Below are 22,140 nucleotides of genomic sequence, written 5' to 3'. Positions count from 1 at the left end.
GACCTTCTTTGTTAAGTGCACCCTAACTATGAGTATTTGAATGAAAACAACTCCGTGTTTTATGCTGACTTTACTGCCGCTGACGCACCCCCCTGGGTCAGTTGAGCCAGTGCTCTGGCTAGTGTCATAAGTGCATTTTAGACAAGAGGTAGACAAGACTTTATCCGGGGTGCAGATAAAAACAGTTCCACTTTGAGTGGGGGGGTCTTCCAGATGACCTCCAGGTCCCATCTCACTCTGATTCTGTAAGGACACACTCTCACACTATGATTCTGTAAGGACAACTGCAGTCGCTTTTAAGAATTTTCAGGTTACAGAAGGTGGAACCCAGCTAACCTAATTTATTTAGTTGACTCAAGACTTCGTGTGGATTTTGGACTGAAATTTAGGACTTTCCAGTCTGTGTTCCAGAGTGGAAGGAAACAATTTCTTGCTTATTTTTCAAAAGAAAACTATTCATGTATTCTTCCTTTGGGACTTTATGGATTCTTTTAAGAGTATCCTTATAGTTTTTTAGATATTTTACAGGGATTATTATTTTGCCAGTCTTATTTTTTTGCATTTTTTTTCCCAACAAGAAAATAGAAGAGCAGAGCAGAGCAGAGTAGAATAGAATAGAAAATTTCAGTTGGAAGGCACCTACAACGATCATCTAGTTCAACTGCCTGCCTGACCAATTCAGGGCTGACCAAAAGTTAAAGCGTGTTATTAAGTTAAATAAAAAAAAAGTAAAATAAAAAAAAAAAGTTAAAGTGTGTTATTATGTCCAAATGCTTCTTAAACACTGACAGGCTTGGGGCATCAACCACCTCTCTAGGAAGCCTGTTCCAGTGTTTGACCACCCTCTCGGTAAAGAAAGGCTTCCTAATGTCCAGTTTAAACCTCCCCTGTCACAGCTTTGAACTATTCCCATGCGTCTTATCACTGGATACCAGGGGGAAGAGATCAGCACCTCCCTCTCCCCCTCCCCTCCTCAGGAAGCTGTAGGGAGCAATGAGGTCACCCCTCATTCTCCTTTTCTCCAAACTAGACAAGTCCAAAGTCCTTTGCCGCTCCCTCATAGGACGTGCCTTCCAGCCCTTTCACCAGCTTTGTTGCCCTCCTCTGGACACGTTCAAGGACTTTTGCATCCTTCTTAAATGGCGTGGCCCAGAACTGCACACAGTACGCGAGGTGAGGCTGCACCAACACTGTATGCAGCCGGATAATCACCTCTTTTGACCAGCAGGTTATACTGTGTTTAATGCACCCCAGGATGTGGATTGCCCTCTTGGCTGCCAGGGCTCACTGCTGACTCATATTGAGCCTGCTGTCAGCCAGCATCTCAGGTCCCTTTCTGCAGGGCTGCTCTCCAGCCGCTCTCCCAATTCATACTTGTGCCTGGCATAACTCTGTCCTAGGTGCAGAATCTGGCATTTGAACATAGAATCACAGAATCCCTTAGGTTGGAAAAGACCCTTGAGTCCAACCATTAACCTAACACTGCCAAGTCCACCACTAAACCATGTCACTAAACACCACATCTACAGACTAAGCACCTACGTCTTTTAAATACCTCGAGGGACGGTGACTCAACCACTTCCCTGGGCAGCCTGTTCCAATGCTTGACAACCCCCTCAGTGAAGAAATTTTTCCTAATATCCAATCTAAACCTCCCCTGGCACAACTTGAGGCTGTTTGCTCTTGTCCTATCACTTGCTACTTACAAGAAGAGACCAATACCCACCTTGCTACAACCTCCTTTCAGATAGTTGTAGAAAGCAATAAGGTCTCCCCTCAGCCTCCTGGCTTTTCTCCAGACTAAACAACTCCAGCTCCCTCAACTGCTCCTCATAAGACCTGTGCTCTCACCAAGCCCTCGCCAGCTTCATTGTTCTTCTTTGGACATGCTACAGCACCTCAATGTCTTTCTTGTAGTGAAGGGCCCAAAACTGAACACAGTATTCAAGGTTTAGCCTTACCAGTGCCGAGTATGGAGGTACAATCACTTCCCTAGTTCTTCTGGCCACGCTATTTCCGACACAAGTCAGAATGCTCTTGGGATTCTTGGCTACCTGAGCACGCTGCTGGCTCATATTTAGCAGGCTGTTGACCACCACACCCAGGTCCTTTTCTGCCGGGCAGCATTCCAGCCATTCTTCCCCAAGCCTGTAGTACTGCATGGAGTTGATGCAGATCCCCCTGTAGAGCCTTTCTACCCTCAGACACATCAACACTCCCACCCAATTTGGTGTCATCTGCAAACTGACTGAGGGTGCACTCGATCCCCTCATCCAGATCATTGCTAAAGATATTACACAGAACTGGCCCCAATACTGAGCTCTGTGTCACACCCCTTGTGACTGGCTGCCTACTGGATTTAACTCCATTCACTGCAACTCTTTGGGCCCAACCATCCAGCCAGTTTTTCATCCAGCAAAGAGTACACCCGTCCAAGCCGTAAGACTTGTTAAATTTCATACCATTAATCATAGCCCAATGCTCCAATCTATCTAGATCCCTCTGCAAGGCCTCATGTCCCTCAAGAGAGCCAACAGCACCTCCCAGTTTGGTATCATCAGCAAATTTACTAATTAAACATTTTTCTCACTTGCATTCATCATTAAAATTTCACTAACTTTTTGTCACAGAAAATCTTTATGGGCTCTTTATTAAATTTTCTGGCTTTTGTTTCTTCTGGACAGTGTTTTTTAGAAAAGTAGTATATTGGTTCAATTTTTCTGTTATTCAAAATCTCTGTTCATTGAAAAGCGAAACCAGGAAATGATAGAAGATCAGATCTCTCAAGCTATAAACAAGAATAAAGAAAGTAGCTGTCTTCAGGGAATGATGTGAAATTGTTCAAGACAATAAGATATATCTCATAACAATTTTAACTGATAGGATTTGCATGCCTAATGAGCGTTTTCTGTCTTCCCGACTACTGATAAAGCCCTTTCATAGCTGCAATACAGGTTCCCCGTTTACACTGATCAACTAGTGTTGATGATCAAGACGTCATTATCAAGGGTCAAAGAAAATTCTGATTACTGTCTAAATTTGATATAAGCAGTGGCGGAAAGCAAGTCAAAGATTCTGATGGACTGATAAAGACCTGAAAAGGCAAATTGAACTGTATGCAAATAATATAATAAGTATTATATTTGAAGACTATCATTTCTAGTCATCATCAAGTAACCTCCTGTGTGCATAAGTTCCCTGTAGAAATGAAAACTGAGTTACATTCTAGCCAGATTTCACCTGTGAATATAATTTTTATACTAGGATCTCTTTACGATGAGGCAATTAGAATATCGTTTCATCCTATAAACTTAAAAATATACATTTAAAATGCTGAGATGATATGCCTCAGTAGGGGTACTGGCAAAATTTATAGACCCAAAAGCTTCAGTGCCACAGAACACAAACAATTATACTTTTGGATGTCATCAGTGACTGAACCTTAAAACAAATGGTTGGTCCTCCTGTAGCAGATAGACTTAGGAAACTGGGGAAATACTAACAGCACATTTGTGCTGCTGTCCCACTATTCTGGTCTAAAAATACTTGCAGTCAGCATCTCCTATGAATATTACAAAAAATACATTTGATGAGCGTAGTAGCAATGGCTTAAGGATAAGTTTTTTAATATATCCTCTTCAACGGGAAAAAATTGATTTTGCAATATCTGAGTTTTTAATCTTAAAATGGTGCACTTGTCATGATTGTTAAAAAAAAATTATTTTAAAAGATCAAGATATTTTAACTAATGTCCTTCCAAATATGAAACTCTAAAATTCAACTCAGCTGAACACCGATATGTGCTTAGCAGCTTACAACAATAAAGACAGAAAAAGGGATACATAAAGCCTACTCAGATTTTCCAAGGATGACTTTTCAGTTTGCATTTTCACCCTCAAGTCCTGCAGTAAAGTTACACTTCCCTTAAGAATGTTGATTCAACTTCAGTACGGCCAGGATTTTCTCCTATATTCTGTTACCTTCATATATATTTACTATGTTGGCCCTATTTCAGCAAAGCACTCAAGCATATATGTAAATTCATTCCTTCCCAAAATATATTTAACTTTGTGCTTAACTTTAAACATACCCTTATTCTGCATTTCCTTCAGTGAAATGTAAGCGCTTGCTGAGGTACTTTTGTGGAACGAAGATCAGGTTAAGGTACTGCTGGCCATAATGAGAGATTAAAATCAGGGCCTTAACTAGGTTTTAAGAAATGAAAGGCAACATTGTTTCCGGAAGGAATGACAGACTCCAAGACCAACTTTGTCCTGGACATTGTAATACCAATACTTTGCTTTTTATACCCAAAGGAAGAAAAGTCAGACTGCTAAGTAAACACTAATAAATTAAGACTAAATTAAGGTTATGGAGCTAGCATTAAGAAATTCCATTCTGCACTGCAAGAGCTGTAACTCTGGATAACATTTGGTCTTTTCTACTTGTGCGGCTCCCAATTCTGCCAGCATCCTAAATATTCAGGATCTTGATTTATTCTTTTATTAATATTCGTTATGAATGTTTCCACTCACATTCTCATCCTACGTTGCTATTAGAATTAACACAGAGACTGGATAAATTTTTCAATAGAGTTGCATATGCGTGGTACACAAATGCCCACATTTTTCATCACTGTTCCTACTCATACTTCAAAATGCAGACTTGCTTACCGCCAGGGATTGCCAGAGAGCTTCGGTTCTTGTGAATGCATGATTTTCACAGTGGATATCCTGAAAAAATTGGAGTTCATAGAAACCACGAGGCTGCCATGATTCCTCTAAGAGGTGCAGCAGAACCACATTCCTTTGAGTGAAAAGTGACTCCCAGTGAGATAAATACAGCCTCAGAATAACAAAACCAACACTGCAGTAAAAAAACAAACCAAAACAAAACAAAAAAAAAACCCCACCAAAAACAAAACCAAAAGCACTACAGCAGAGCCTTCTAAAAGTTATGTTAGACACTGATTTTCATATTACTTGTGAGAAAAGAAATAAAATTTACTCTGCACAACACTGCTATTTATAACTTTTTAATAAGTAAATGAGTGGTCAAAGAGAAACGTGAATGGCCTTGCTGCCCATCTGCTCTCTGCTCCACTGGCCTTTGCTAACCAGAGTGGAACCAGGTGCTCAGATGAAAAGATAGAATGAGAAGGTCTACAAAGGGAGTGGAAACCAAACATAGTGAAAGGGAATTTCTGTTCCAAATTAAACTCCATAGTTGGACAAAAATATTTAAAAATACTTTTCAATATATGGACATTTTCTTTAAGGCCTAGGATTCATTGGGCTGACAATACTGGAGAAATAGCCTTAAGATAGTATGCTGAAATTTTTCTGTAGTATTCAGTGTCTGGAACAACTTTCTAAACATTGAAAAGGTTTCACTTCAGCATCTAGGAGCAGCATCCTTTCTTTCCATAGAACAACTACACCACAACTTGAACTGGTCAGTAATAAAGCTGGTTGGGCTTCCTGGCATAAGACTATTTTTGACCTCTTTCCTTCAAAGAAGTTCTTGCTCTTGCTTCTTGCTATGTTACAACAAGAAATAGATCTTCCCATTTCATAATTTCTTTTAAAAGGCTTCATCTGATTTTGCGCACTAAAAAGTAATGCATCCTTTTTTATCTAGCAATTGTACATCTATGATTTCAAATCATGTAGCTGAGAGAGTCACACAGTCTGTGTGACAGTCACACATCCCTGGACACACAGTTGCAGTTATTTTCTGCATAGAAGTCTTCAAAATGGGATGTGCTTTTATGAGTAAAGTGAGATTTAAGAAACATCTGTTTTAGAAAAAACAGTTGGAAAAAACCCCAACAACCTTCTCTTGAGCAGTGCAAAGCCATTTGCACCCTTAATTTCTGTGATTTCATTTCTTTAGCATGAGTTTTTCAGAGGAGTTTAATAAATTAAAAGATAAACTGTTATCACTGAGATTACTAGACACCAGAAAAAGAACGCGAGTCGTGTTCTAATCCCAGAGGAAAACCTTGTTTAAGCGATGAAACCCTTGCAGTGGAAATCTTGGAAATCTCAGTGGGTGGAATCTCTCATTGTCAGAACTTTCAATAAAAGAGCAGCTGCAGATACTGAAAGCATTAAATAAAAATTACCAACAAGCTGTCTTACCTGTGTGCACTCGACAGAAAGGAAGGGCAAACATGAGCAGGTAGTGCTTGTACATCAGTCAAAACTCTGACAGCTACCGTGTAACATCTGACAACACTGACATGTGCTGTACTCCCTAAGATATTCCTCTAACTGAACCATAAAAAGACAAATAAATTAGTAATAGTACCTTGCCTGTCAATGTCCTTTCTTGCAGACTTCTCACACTGTTGATTAGCATTGTTTGAAGTGATTCATCAATACATTTACTTTCTGAGGAAGAAAAAAAAAGCACACTGAATTATTTTATTACTTTTAAAAAATCCAGCAAAATAAGGGGCACGTGATTCTTCATGATCACTTATTCATTTCTAGGAAAAGGACAGACAAAAATCAGCATAATGCTTCCCTACTAGTCAAACATTACAGATTGGATTTTGTCTCCAGACTGCTGTGTTGCAAACGAATCTTTCTTAACCAAACCAATATTCCTGTATAAGGAAGAAATCAGATCGTCAGCCACTACCTGTCTGATTTTGTCCATATGCCTGCCGCACATTAAACCAAAATAACATTTTCCCATAATATTTAATTTTTTTAGAAATTAAATACACCTGTTAGTGAGTTTTTTCTCAGTCTATCTTTTAGCAGCTTGAGGCATAATTGTTGTGAAAAAGAAGGTGACTTAGCCCTGAGTGCACTAATGAACACTAATGGTCCTGACAAGCCCCACCCCGAGCCTCCACCCACAGCCCTGCCCATGGGCTCCATCTGACCTCAGCGGTGGGTCATGCCCATCAGAGAAAAGGAAATCTGTGCAAGCAAGAGAAATATTTGTACAAGACTTTAAACTTTAATTGACATTTAATTTTGACGGGAAATACAACTGAATAACACGCGTTGCATTCAAGTTAAAGTTTGTCTTTAGGAAAAAGAAATAATAATAAGAAAAAAGGCCCTGGATGGGTTGGTGTTTTCTCAGGGTGTCTGTAAACGGGCAGATGCAGCCTTTAATATAGACTGTGGTATTAAAAATATGGTTTATTGGTTAAAAAGCTATGTATGGAAATTAGGTGGTCCAGGCTTGACTTTCAGCATATAATACAGGAATTGTGTCCTGGAATTGCCATAAAGCATATTATATATGCACGGTTTACAGACATCCAGTTCTTACCTATGTTTTATATCTGTATATTATGCAATGGCTCCAAGCCAACAGAAAATACTCAAAAACCAGGGTGAATCTGAGCCATCGTCAAAGACATTGTGTCCACATGTCCTTGTTCTACTCAGAGAGCATCAAACAAAGGCAATTTTTTCCCTCTTGTTTTTTATAACAGTCCAAGTTCTCCAAAATATATTTGTATGGCATTTCAATTCTTTTGCTTCTATCATATGTGCAGTCTTTGTTACATACCATCCAGTTTAATAACAATTCAGGACACATAACCAGCTTTCTGCTTTCAGTTTTTGTGCTAAGCTCTGGACTACATTATCATAATTGGAGAAACCAAATAATCCTGATCTTCCTGGCTTATACAGAAGAGAAAATATTCAATTTTATGGTATCTTCTATTTTTCTTCTGTTCTTTTGTGACTTACAGTATCAACCTAAGGAATAGAAAATGTGATCAGTGAGTTTTGCGTGTGACATAGATGCCTGACCACCATTGTAGAATTCTGCATCGTTGTGCTCCATCACTTAACTAGTGTGTCCGGGAAACCCAACCTTTCTCATCATTGGGAAACATAATTCCGTATAGCATAATAAGGTGAAAAATTGTTTAGTCTTTCCAGTAGGTTGTGGATTCCAGCCCCTATAATTCTGTGATTCTCTGAATGCTGCTTATATATTTAAGCTGTTGTGCCACTCTTTACTAAGACCTTATGTAAGCAAAGTTTATTCAGTCATCGCCTGACTTTCTGAAGTTTTTGCGTTTCCTGTCTAGGACAAGACTGTATTTATTATCTTTACAGAATCTGCATGGAGTCACACTAAAGCCACTGAAGTAACGGAATATTATACTAATCACTGAAAGCAGGAATGTCACAGTCAGAAAATATCACTACTTGTTTATAGTCTCAAAGAAATCGTATGTGCACACTACTGTGATTTACATGCCTTCTGTTTCACAGTCATGTATAGCTAACAATTCCACAGCCACAGCACAAAAACTGCATAACTTGTTCTTATCCGTACTTGGTTGCTTATGGCTCTTCTAGCTTTAGGTTCCCTCTAGTAAGTAACTGTTTCTTTTCAGTGTAAAGGAAAAAAGTAAAGTGTTTTTTCCTTGATTTAAATTAAGTGAGAGCATTCATCTGTTCTGTGGAACTAGGAAGTGTTCCCAGGTTTCCTAGTCATGGTCAGCCTGTGTACCTTGTTCTTTCTCAGCTGACTTATAAATGTTGCTCTCAGACTGTTACAATACGAGGTTTTAAAAATTTCTCATAATTAAAAATTAATTAGTACAACAATCAAAATGAACTGGAAGAGCAAGTGGAACACATTCACTTAGCCATCATAAAGCCATTTTAGGAACTTGTAAAACTTTGTTTTCAGATTACTCGGGACTGCTTGTAGTAGTGAGCCCTAATCTTTCACTGCCTTGTTTTACCCATATAATTTCTGAAGATAATGTATCAGCATCTAAAAATCCCTCCAAGCTTACCTCATGTGAACTCTCTTAAATTTATGATGAATCTCCCACTGAGTAGCTATCTGCTTCCAGCAGCCTCTGAGTCTCAGTCTTATTTTTTAGGAAAGTTATTTTCTTTTCAGCTATTATAGGATCTTATATTCTCATTAACTCTCAATTATTTTGGGCTGCTTTCTAAAATATTACTTTCTTCAGGTTAGTTAATGCAGGATAAATTCTTTATTGTGAATATAGATAAAACCTTAATAATGACTCACTTATTCTTTATGCATTTAATAAAGTTTTGTACCTCTTAGGACTTACAGGAAAGTCTGAAGCTCCTGATTTGTCAAATAAGTGTAGAAAAAAACTCATAAGTATAATTCTGATTTTCTGGATGTTTTAGGTCATTGGCATTTATAAATTGGAAAGTTTTGAAAGCCATTTAGCTATTTATACTAATAAGTATTGACATGCAAAAATGGCTTCTCATTTCAAAGAAGCAGTATTGAGGGATTTCACATGCCAACCTTACAATCAGCACTTACAATTTATTCTTTTTTTCTTTACACAGTTCTAAATAAGGAATTTATGCAAACCAAAATAAACACAAAAAATCCCAAACACATATATGCACTCGTGTAAGAAATTCATACAAGCCTACCTACTAAGCATGAAACACAACTATTTCATAGTTGAAAGTGGAAGTTAAAGAGAACAGATGTACTATTGTGGTGACGTGGCTAAACAAGGCCTATACCCTTGCTCTTCACTTGTCATTGGGGTTAGAAAGCATACTTTATGTTACAGTCCTATCAAAAGGATATATTATAATATGTTCTTGTTGAAAGACACTTATTGTAAGCCGTGCAAAAAGTGTAAACCTTTTCACCATCATATGCTCATCTCAGAATGTTTTATAACCTAGACCCTGCACAAAACAACAAATATACGGCCTTTTTAAAGTCTTTGATTTAAAAGGTGGCAAAGAAACAGAACTTATATTTCATCTTCGATTAGTACTTCTTTTTTCTCTTTGAGTCCTGCTGCACCTTACCCTCTATCTAGGTAAGAGAGATGACTGACTGACTTGAAGGTGGTTTTTGCTTCTTTTTCGTGGCGCGTTTCTTTGCCAGACAGATAATGCAGCTGTAAAAATTCTTGGCCAGCTAGCAGCTGTAAAGAATATAATGCGTAATAATATGTCAGTAATATTTACTTTAGAAAGTGACTTTATGATTGGGTATTAAGTACAAGTGGTGTTCTCTTCAACTCCTGAATATGATGACAATTCCAGAGAATAACTAAATCCAAAGGATAATAAATTAAACATTGCACTCGTTATGAAGAAAGAGTAATTTTTAATGCCAATAGCAAACAAAAAAGATTTAAGAGAGGAGGAAAAATGAAAAACAGAAAGACTGGAGACCTCAATTGTTTTTACCTAATGTGAGATTTTGCTTCCCATTTTCATAAAGATCACGCTCAGGAAATTGCTTGAAAATCAATTCCAACAACTGGTTCTGTTCATCTCGTCTATGAAGCTCTGTTTTATTTTATGAAGCATTGTTATTTAGCTAATAAAACTTAGCATTAGATATTAGTTACTTGTGAAGTATATTTCATGGCCCCTGAGGTTTCTTTGGGTGGTAATGGAGGCTACCCACTGTATCATGAAAGTTGTGTAAATTTAATTAAAACAGATATTTCACAGGGCCAGTTCCATGCTGGTGGAGCTCCTTGTGCTTCATACCTCTTATAAAGAGCTTGTGGATTCACACCAGAAAGCAAGCTAGGAAAAATATGGTCATTTATGCTCCCCATTGCAAATTCATCCATGAGATGGGTAACCAAGAAGGGGATTTGTTTCTGATAGTATAGCTTTGTCCCCAGAATAAAACCAGACTGTCTTTGATACATTTCTGCTGTAAAAATGTGCATGTTTCGGGAAGAATTTAGAACAATTTTGGAAATAAGGATTCTACTAGTAGATATAAATCCTAATGCAACTGCCTGTGGGGTTTTTTTTGATACTTTCAAAATCAAATGAGGATGAGTTCTCCTATTGAGGCTTCCATTTCTGTTTTGTTAAAAGGAATGAAATGTTCTCTAGTCTCTTTAGCATAGATTTAAGGCAGAAGATGGTGGAACTGGTTTTTAGTTTATATGTGTCTTTGTAAGAAAAGCTTACTTATATCTGACTGAAAATCAAGGACCATTCAATCTTGGTCTAGATGTACTGATCCTCTGCCACCTCTTACTGAACGTAGGGAAGACGAATCGAATAGACCTCTCCACTATCATCTAATAATATGAAGGATATGGCCTACCACTTGGGAAAAGAAATAATGACTTTCTTCACCATTGTCTCAACAGTCCAAAAGAGATGTAGCTGTCCGCTTGTTCCCCATTCAGTCACTCCCTAGTGCTAGAGCAACACCGTGCCATTTCAGGGTGGACCTGTTCAGCTTCCTGTGGGCCACAGTTTAGCCCCCTTCCATAATCCTCTGAACCTGCTGTTCATCATGAACAGCCAGACAACAAAGCTTTAAGGGAGAAGCTAAGAGTTCAAGACTTTCAGCCCTGCAAGCTGGCATTTTTCACGACTCAGGGTTTCCCCTGAAAGCACACTTGACATGTTGACGAAGTTCTGGGCTCTGAGGGTTTATCCTAGTATGGGTTGAAAAGGTCATTTCCTTTGTCTGAATCCTTGCAATTCTAGATAATTTTTATCAGTAAGAATGTTACTGGGTTTTGTCCAGAATAGAACACTCTGTGATATTGCAGTCGCCTTAGTAACCATAACTATGAATAATAATTTTTATCATTTTTTAATGGAGATTTCCATACATCCTATGCATTAATTAAGTATCAAACACCTATGTATCTGAGGCTATCACTAGCAGATGAAAAAATTGAAGCAGTGAGGCCTAGATTCACCCCTCTTAAATGTCAATGCAATCATTTAGGTAAAAACATAGGTATCTGTCACAGACAGTGGAGAAGTGGGTTGTTACAGAAGGTGATTCAGTCCTTAACTGGCCTGAACTGTGGTTAGGCACCTCAAAAGTTAGGCAGGATGATATTGGGTAGTAAAGATTGGGTCACTTAACTTTCCTTTAATTCTCAAACCACTACAGTAGATATGCTGCTAACCTAATTAGCCAATATAATATGACTGCCTTCCTTTTTCATCCACAGATCATTCACACGGAGCAAAAAGATACAGATACGTGTGGGACAGTCCTATCAAAGCTCAGACTTCCACTCTGAAGTCAAGATGTATTTTAATGGTTGGCTCCCCAGCCACAAATTTGTAGAATCTAAAATGACAATACATCTGGTAAGGAAAAGTAAATCCCTTTTTACATCTAAAACTAATACCTAAGCAGCAAAAATAATTTTTAAAAGGCCTTTTTAATTATTCTCCATAGTAACCTTTTCTTTTAGGATCACCATATGTACCCCATTACCCAGTGATCTCACTTTAAATTTGTATGACACATTAGGGCCTTATTGTTCTGGATTGCAAAGGGATGCATTAAAATGTCATGTATTTAGCTATTTATGTTTCCTTGGCAATTAAAAAAAAACCAACACACCATGCCATTAACAGTGATTAGTACTGAGGTCACCTTTTCATTTTAAGAAACTGAATAAAAGCGTCAGAAAGCTAATAAAATGCAGCGCAGAGGTGTCACTGGATAGAAGTTAGTGGAGAGAAAGCTGCAGAAATTCAGACTTGTTTGCTGCTGACAACATAACATGAATTAAATGACCAGTACTAAGGCAATACCAGAAATACTGTCTTCTGTTTATCATTAGGTTCCTTCATCTTCCACTTAACTTGCAATTATAGGCTTTAATATCTGACATTAGCTAGGATTTTGGTCAATCTATATAACACCAATACTTGAAGATAAGGTCCCCGGGTTAATCAGCTGGAAATCATTCCTGGAAGTTCCAGCTAATCAAATTTGTACATGCAATCCAGTGAGTATATTGCCACAGTAAGTTTTAGAACAGATGTCTCATGCTACAGAAGGCTCTTTATAGTAGAATTTAAATCCCCCTTGTTCAGTAATGACATAGGTTATTAAAACACACTTTTTTGGGTGACCTAATTAAAGCATTCTATCAAAAACAATCAAAGCAGCCACCCTGCTACTGATGAGGTTTTCCAACCTCTAAATGCAACCCTGATGAAAGCACAGCATGAAGAATGGATAAAATTATGATATCTGCTGAGAAGTTAGCCTTGAGCACTTGTTAATAAAGGAAAATAGGATTTCACACACCAACATGTAAACTTCCTAAGTGTGGATTCTCTTTTATTGCCTTTTGCAGCAGGTAGACTATTATAATTATCACCCTGGTATTATTGTTAAATTCATCATTAAGACTTTTTAGTGATAGGAAGCCTAGGAGTTAGCCCATGGTCTCTTACCAGCCTAGCTCTCTGCCTCCTGGGTAAGTTACAATTCCCTGCAGCCTGTCAGACTTTTCTTAAATACAGTCTTAGTCTTTCTGTCACTAAAGAGTGAAGTTTCTGGATTCTGAATGCTGCTACTCAATGGAAGATTCACTATGAATCTGGAAAGAGTGGTAAGGTTTACTCTGTCCTTTCAGATTTGGATTTATTGCCCAGTGAAATAAAAAAGGATTCTTTCCACAACGCTTCAATAGAAGAGTTCCTAGTCAATCCCAAAAGGTCAGCCTTAGTTGTCATCCAGACACTGCCTTTCAGACTATTTTCTGAAGGTGTCTTTTCTTTAGTTGATCATTGTTGCTAGCAAGCCTGAGGGGAACTATGGTACTCGCTTTACCTTTTGAATAACATTTTCCAAACAAAAAAAACACAATTCACAAAAATATGTGAAAAATTGTTTTAAATGAATTTATGGTAAAGTCCTGCCATGTTGAAATATTCTCTTTTTTTTAACAACTGGAGAATTGTCAGATTTTATTTATTTTTCTTTCCCATACTGTACCTCTTCACTATGACCTTTCTTTGTGGAAAAAGATGAAAAAAAGAAAAACGAAAAAATACTTTGATCGTAAACAAAAGAAGCAAAATTGCAAAACTCCAGGTCATGTAATGTATCTTACTTGATACAATTATCTATGGGATTTACCTCTGCTTGCAGCTGTCACTGAATAGCTTTTGATCTGTCTGTCTGTCTTTCCCAACCCCACTCCCAAATTAGATAGGGAAAATGAGTATTTCAGTGGAGAAAAAAGCTTTCTCAAGTCCTACTACTAAATACTTTTTAACCTTTTAATAATACTTGCACTATACCAGGTAAATCTCAGTTGAGAATACATTGTAGCTCTGAAATTTATCCACTCCATCTGAAAGATTTGTAGGAAACTGAGAACGCAAAATATAAATTAGTGATGGAAAAAACCCATTTTTCTTTTCTCAGATAGCCTACTCTGTTTTTAGTCACTTCAAACATCTCAGAATAATTTTACAGTACTTCCTTCTTTCTTTCTGTGATCCTGAGGCTAAATGGTACATCCCAGCTTGCATTTACATGGTGGAACTGTGGTGTAAATTTACCTTCCAAGAGGGAGTGATCCCATTGAAAAGCTTACCGGGGATGGCCAGTTGTGCTCACTATTCCCCAAATCATGAGCTGCCATTGTCTGGGAGAACACTACCCGGCAGGGAAAAGTAACAATATGTGTGCTAATACTTAAAGAACAGGGACAAACGAACGACAATACTCAGGCCTGTTCCTTCATTGTGCTTTATCTGCTAGTACAGACATAGCCACTAAGGCTATTTGAACAATGTAAAGTGGCTCACTGTAAATATCTGAATAAGATATCCAGTTAAATCCCCAGTGTTACAAGGATTCATTCCCTCCTTGAAGCAAATGGCTTCTGGATAGCATATATGCTTCACAGAAATAGAAGAACAAGCATGTCTGTCAGGCCAAGCCCACTGTGATCCCTCCCATCTAGTATTCTGAGATAATTTTCACTAGTCTCTTTTTTCCTTTTTTTTTCTTTTTTTTTTTTTTTTTTACTGACCCATACAAGCTTCATATTTTCAGTTTGGCACAGCTCTCATCTTAGCATGTTATTCTCTTAATACGATAGGAACCAGATCTATTTGCAGCCTTGAAAAGTACACCAACAATGAACCTCTGTAACTGAAATGCTCATCAACTTCTAAAGCACCTCATTTTTAATAAAGAGAAAAGTAATTCATTTAAATTAAATCAGAATAGGAACCAACAAAAATTAGATTGTGGTTTTGAGATAGGTGAACATTTTTACAGAGTTTATTCACCCACTGAGCCAAAAAAAAGTTGAACTCATTTGCATACAAAGGGAAGCAGAACTGATGTGGCTGCACCTGTATCTTACACACAGATCATGCATGAGATGCATATTTGTAAGACACTGTTGTCTTGTTTAACTCTTCTGTCATGTTCTGTATAGATATTTCATAAACTGCCACATCAGTTGCAAGCTAGCTAACATCTCATTGAGAATTTTGCAAAACAGATCCAGGTTAAAAATCTTTATTCTGCATATATTCATTCATTCTACAAGCTGACTTCCCTTCTGACATAGCTTTTTAACATCTCCTTGTAAAACAGCTATGTAATGCTCAGGAGCCATTTAAAATGCCCGCTGGCAAGAATCGTCTCTTTCTAACGTCAGATTTACATTAGACTTGAAAATTGGTTTGAGGGCATCTTTGTTTGTTTGGGGTTTTGCTTGCTTTGTTTTACAGAGGCAATATTACTAGTTTGTACTATAAATTAATAGAGCAGACCTGCAAAACCCAGGCAGCGTTCCTATTCTGGACTAATGGGAAAAATACCAGCTGGGAAAAAAACCTATGCACATTCTGCCCACTCTGTGCAAACTGAGTTCCTTTATACCTTTGGTTAGTTCATAACACATTTAAAAAACCAGAAAGTTGGTTTTGGAGGGAATTGTATTTGCATGCTAACACAGACACTTTGCAAACTCATTTTAGACCTACACACCTACCTACAGTGTGCTGTATGACACAACAAATTGATAAACAAGGTTGCCAGACCCTTGTGCATGCTATCTACTTAGTGTTTTCTGAAAATAATGCAGTTTAATATGAGCAAAGCACTCGGGCAATAATGCGTAATGGAATCTATGTCTGACATCACCAATTGTATCTGACACACGCACCCAAGAGCGAACAAGACAAGTAGCATGTAGTTCATTTGCAAAGCCCTCAGTAGGAGGTGATGGTCTCGTCTCATGTCTTCCCTTATGTTTTCTGGAAAATTAGTTGGATGTCCCCATGTTCTGAGTAAGTGACACAGAAAAATGCACTAAGAGAAAAATGTTGCTGTACAGATATCCAAAAAAATGAAGTATGTGATGGTTATACCCATGTGCAACAGTAAGAAAAAAATTTCTCTTTAAAAACTTTCGGTAAAATTTTAACCTATTGACTTTTTGGTCACTACTTTACTGCTGCCCTTTATCCCGGGCTTTATTTGTCCATTATATAGTATACACTAATTTGTTATGTATCTGTTTATCACTCTCAAAAATAACTGCCCTAAATAGTTATTTTGAAGGATGATATATTTTTTTAGCATAATATTTGACAAAGTTGAATTCTACAATTTTAAGAGAAGAAGAAATATGAAGTCAAAACTTCAGACTCATTTTCTTCACCTACTTTCAGTGAGCAACCTTTGGGCATTTATGGACTGAAATGGGAAGTAGAAGAAGCAACATCTCAAAATTTATCCCCTGGAAACTCTGACCATACTGTAGTCTCATCAAAAATCTTTGCAAACATCAGAAACTTGATTCTTCCTGGGCATGACCTTTTTAAACTTTTTAAATTTAACTTTTTGAAAACTAGTCAGTGTGAAGAGAAAATAAATACTAACACCAGTGTCCAGATCTTATGTAGCTTAAAGGACATAGTATAGGCTCTAAATATAAGTTCTTGAGTCCTGACAACCCTTAAAATTGAATATTAAGCATCAGACTTATTAGTGCTTTAGGGCTGACGCATTTGCTTACCTGCAGGCTATCCAAGTAACATAGCTGCAAACACTCTTAAGGTGGAAACATCAGGTGAATGTTAGTAATATCCAATGCATGTCCTTCAACCTTATTCAAACGATTTTTATTACGTCTGATAAAACCTGTCTCACTAACATGTAATCCGTATAATTCTTGACAACACTGGAAATAGATTACCAAATATAATTTGGATTATTTGTAGAATCATTGAATGGTAAGAATTGGAAGGGACCTTGAAGATCATCTTGTTTCAACCCACTGCCATGGGCAGGGACACCTCCCACCAGACCAGGCTGCTCAAAGCCCCATCTGGCCTGGTCTTGAACACTTCCAGGGATGGGGCACCCACAGCTTCTCTGGGCAACCTGTTCCAGTGTCTCACCACCCTCACAGTGAAGAATTTTTTCCTAATATCTAATCTAAATCTGCCTTCTTTCAGTTTAAAACCATTACCACTCGTCCTATTGCTACACTCCCTGATAAACAGTTCCTGCCCATCCTTCCTGTAGGCCCCCTTTAGGTACTGGAAGGCCGCTATAAGGTCTCCTCGGAGCCTTCTCTTCTCCAGGCTGAACAACTCCAACTCTCTCAGCCTGTCCTCATAGGAGAAGTAGTCCACACCGCTGATCATCTTTGTGGCTCACCGCTAGACCCATTCCAACAGGTCCATGTCCCTCTTGTGCTGAGGACTCCAGAGCTGGATGCAGTACTCCAGGTGGGGTCTCACCAGAGCAGAGTAGAGGAGCAGAATCACCTCCCTCAACCTGCTGGCTACACTTCTTTTGATGCAGCCCAGGATGCGGTTGCCTTTCTGGGCTGCAAGTGTGCATTGCCTGCTGATCTTGAGCTTCTCATCCACCAGCACCCCCAAGTCCTTCACCTCAGGGCTGCTCTCAATCCATTCTCCGCCCAGCCTGTATTTGTGCTTGGGATTGCCCCAACCCACATGCAGGACCTTGCCTTGGCCTCATTGAACTTCATGATGTTTGAACAGGCCCGCCTCTTAAGCCTCTCCATCTCCATCTGGATGGCATCCCTTCCCTCCAGGGTGTCAACTGTGCCACACAGCTTAGTGTTACTGGCAAACTTGCTGAGGGTGCAACTCAGTCCCACTGTCCACATCGCTGACAAAGATGTTAAACAGCACCAGTCACAATACTGATCCCTGAGGAACGCCACTTGTCACTGGTCTCCACTTAGGCCTCTCTGAGTGTGACCATCCAGCCAATTCCTTATCCACTGAGTGGTCTATCCATCAAATCCATGTCTCTCCGATTTAGAGACAAGGATGTCATGTGGGACAGTGTCAAATGCTTTGCAGAAGTCCAGGTAGATGATGTTGGTTGCTCTTCCCTTATCCAGCAATGCTGTAACACTGTCGTAGAAGGCCAACAAATTCGTCAGATGTGAATTGCCTCTAATAAAGCCATGTTGACTGTCACCAATCACCTCTTTGCTTTACATGTGCCTTGGCATGGTTTCCAGGAGGATCTGCTCCATGATCTTGCCAGGCACAGAGGTGTGAGAGACTGGCCTGTAGTTGCCCAGGTCTTCCTTTTTTCCCTTTTAAAAATGGGGCTATGATTCCCCTTTCCCCTTCAGTGGGAACTTCACCAGATTGCCATGACTTCTCAAATATGATGGATAGTAACTTAGTAACTTCATCCATGAGTTCCTTCAGGACCCACAGATGAATTTCATCAGGTCCTAAGACGGTCTCAGACCTGATTTTTTCCTACAGTGTCCATTTCCTCTTTCTCCCAGTCCCTGCCTTTGCCTTCTGTGACTGGGGCAGTGTGGCTAGAGCACTTGGCAGTGAAGACTGAGGCAAAAAAGTCGTTGAGTACCTCGGCCTTCTCCATATCCTGGGTAATCAGGTCTCCCATTTCCTTCTGGAGAGGGCCCACATTTTCACTAGTCTTCCTTTTGTCACTGACATACCTGTAGAAGCTTTTCTTGTTGCCCTTGACATCCCTGGCCAGATTTAATTCTAACAGGGATTTAGCTTTCCTAACCTGATCCCTGGCTGCTCAGACAATTTCTCTGTACTCCTCCCAGGCTACCTGTTCTTGCTTCCACCCTCTGTAGGCTTCCTTTTTGAGTCTGAGTTTGTCTAGGAGCTCCTTGTTCATCCATGCAGGCCTCCTGGTGTTTTTGCCTGACTTCTTCTTTGTTGGAATGCACCACTCCTGAGCCTGGAGGAGGTGATCCTTGAATCCCAAGCTTTCTTGGGCCCCTCTTCCCTCCAGGGCTTTATCCCATGGCTCTCTGTCAAGCAGTTCCCTGAAGAGGTCAAAGTCTGCTCTCCTGAAGTCCAGGGTTGTGAGCTTGTTGCGTGTCTTCCTTATTGCCCCAAGGATCTTGAACTCCACCATTTCATGGTCACTGCAGCCAAGGCTGTCCTTGAGCTTCACATTCCCCACCAGCCCCTCCCCCCCACGGCACGTCTCCTCATTGGTTCCTCTACCACTTGGAGAAGGAAGCTATCATGGAGGTATTCCAGAAACCTCCTGGGTTGTTTATTCCCTGCTGTGTTGTCCCTCCAACAGGTATCCAACATGAAGTCCCCCATGAGGACTAACATCACCCGTCCCTGCCCTCCCTTTCATCCTGACCCATAAACTCTCAATTGGAACCACATCCATTATTCCGAGAGTTCAGAAAAAAGCCACAATATAGAATGGAAAAGCTGATCTATGAGTGTGCTTTTAGAAGCTATTATATAAACACATAGGTGTAAATTTAGTGTGGGAAATTATTTGGATTTTTAGTTGTGGGAAGGTCTGGAACCTTTAGACTCTGAATTTTCAATTTTTGGTGTTCTTATTTATTTTCCTTCCTCCTTCTCTTATTTTGCATATTTTTACTAAGAAATAACAATATAGTAATTCATAATTATTGTCAATATAGGTCTCAATTAAAAAAAACAAACTGAAAATTTTCAATCTTCTTCCAGAGAAGATCATTATCAGTGAATTCACTAACTTGAAAGGATGAAAAAGTTTTGAAATGTTATACTTCAACACTTTGATATCCTTAACTTTAGTTTTCCAGTTCAAAACAAATTTTAGCTTTGAAATTTAAAACAATTCAACAGATTACAAGAAATATTTTTGTAGCACTTTCTGGAGTTTTTTGTCTTTTTCAGGTTTTGGTTTGTTTGGGGGTTTTTTTGGCCTAGTTAGAACCTTTTATGACTATTCTTGAGTCCCATTCAGGTGTGTAGATGACCACAGGAGACATGAAGAAGTGGGGAATCTGCTTCAAGGTCTCCAATTAATATCCTACATTTTAAAGTTCTGTCAGTAGAACAGCATGGTTTAATAATGGTAAATAATTATACGAAAAATTATTTTCCATATCCTATAAAATTAGTTCAAAGGTTTCTATCTCCAGTGAACAGAGTCTTCTTGAGATGTATTTTTATGAACACTTTGCACATATATATGTGGAAAAAAGAAATCCAGAGCAAAACTTACTCTAGCTATTTAGATATATATGTTTGTAAAATGTCTGTATGATGCACAAGATCTGTTTATCTGGGTGCAGAATGACCATTCCCCATGCTGTTCTTAAGTCTTGTAGATTATGCAAGAAAAGGTGTGCAATTAAGTTGTTAGGCCCTCTTTCCTGATGTTATTAATTCAAGTTAGTTGGGAAGCACACAGTGCATCTCTTCTTTCTCTGTCCACATTAAAAATGATCTGTATAGCACCTGTGTGCAAGTTTGTGCACATGTATCTATCTGCTGATACACACCCACATAACACGCGCCCTGCACTACATAAATTACTAATAAATAGTAGGTCAGATTCACCAATAAATTCCAGCTGCTTTGTACTGCTCCATCCAATATAAACCAGCTGTATGCAACTCTCATCTGGCTGATTCAGATGGATTTACAGTTATTTTGGCTTGGTGACACCACACAAATCCATCCGCATGTATTGATGAGACTTGGCCAATACGTCCTCTGAAATTGCACAAAATGCATAAGAAAATCTAACCTTTCAGCAATTTTTTTAAACATCCACCTTAAAAATCAGAATCTGAAGAGATAAGGTCATATTAGTGAAGATAGCCAGTAAAGGTTAGCAATTTCAATAGTACATCTGCAAGAAGTTAAAGTACACTACAGCAATTAAACTCATGAATATAGGTCAGCACTCTAATACCATGTCTAGTTTAATCTGATCTACAAAAAGGACAACTTTTAAACATCACATTTTTTTCCCAGTGCAAATTCGATGTAAAGCTCAATGTGAAATCAAAATATCTGAAAAAGGGACGAAATCCATTTTGTTAGCAAAACAAACTTCATCAGAAACAATCTTGTAAATGATCTGTAGCTTAAAAACATATTTCTGCCTATTCCTGAAAAGGATCTTCATAAGATCAGAGGCCTATTAAAGAGCAGAAATGTTCAACATCTGTTGCTGTGTTGCATGAAGGCAAGACTAAGATAAATTAAGACCATATGTGGAGGAATATGATTCAAAAATCCAGATTTGTTGGAATTTCCCAAAATAGATTGCCAGGTTTGTATAATAAATAAAATCAAAGATAAAGGATTTTTTTTAATTCTGAAAAATTAAGAAATCCCTCAATCAAAAAATAGAAAAGTATGGTTTATATATAATATAAAACATCTATTACAGTCAAGGAAGTGCACTGGTGTGCAAAACAAAAGAGCAAGTCTGAAAAGAATCACGTAACAAAAGTATTTAGATTGAATGGTATCTTATAGGAATCAAGACAAAATAACATAAGAATATTGCTATTTGCCTTTGGCATTTGTATTTTTGTCTAGTTTTGAGACTCTATAGCATTTCAAAAATCTCTTCTGTCAGGAAACATTATGTCCTAGGAAGGTTATGTCCTAGGCTATGGCTTCTAAATTTTTCTTTTCTTTTGCAGAGGAGTCTTCATTTGAGTATTCCCATGCAGAAACAGACAATTCACATATCATGGGCTCATGTCGCATTTCATGAGCAATTAGCTTATGGGATGTCAACAAAACAAGATGATGATATACAAAAAAGTCATTCAAGTTCCACGCTGCAGTAGTTACTGGCTTTTTTAGATTGCTGATGTGCAGTTTGTAGATCACTATCCTTGTAGCTTCACATTATCTTCTGTTGTAGTGCTGGCCTCCAGATATCCTACTTCAAGGATACCTCAGCCACGTATTCTTTGTTAGCTGTGGGTTCTTCGTCAAATTGTGTAGTCATTTATTGCTTCTATATTCTCCCAGACAGAGGTCAGAGTTTGCTCCAAGATATTTGTGGAGCAGGTTCTACGGTTCATACAGAAGTGGCAGCCACTTTCACTGATAA

Source organism: Larus michahellis, chromosome 4 (assembly GCF_964199755.1).
Source record: "Larus michahellis chromosome 4, bLarMic1.1, whole genome shotgun sequence".
Taxonomy (NCBI): domain Eukaryota; kingdom Metazoa; phylum Chordata; class Aves; order Charadriiformes; family Laridae; genus Larus; species Larus michahellis.
Note: the sequence above shows the minus strand (reverse complement) of the source record.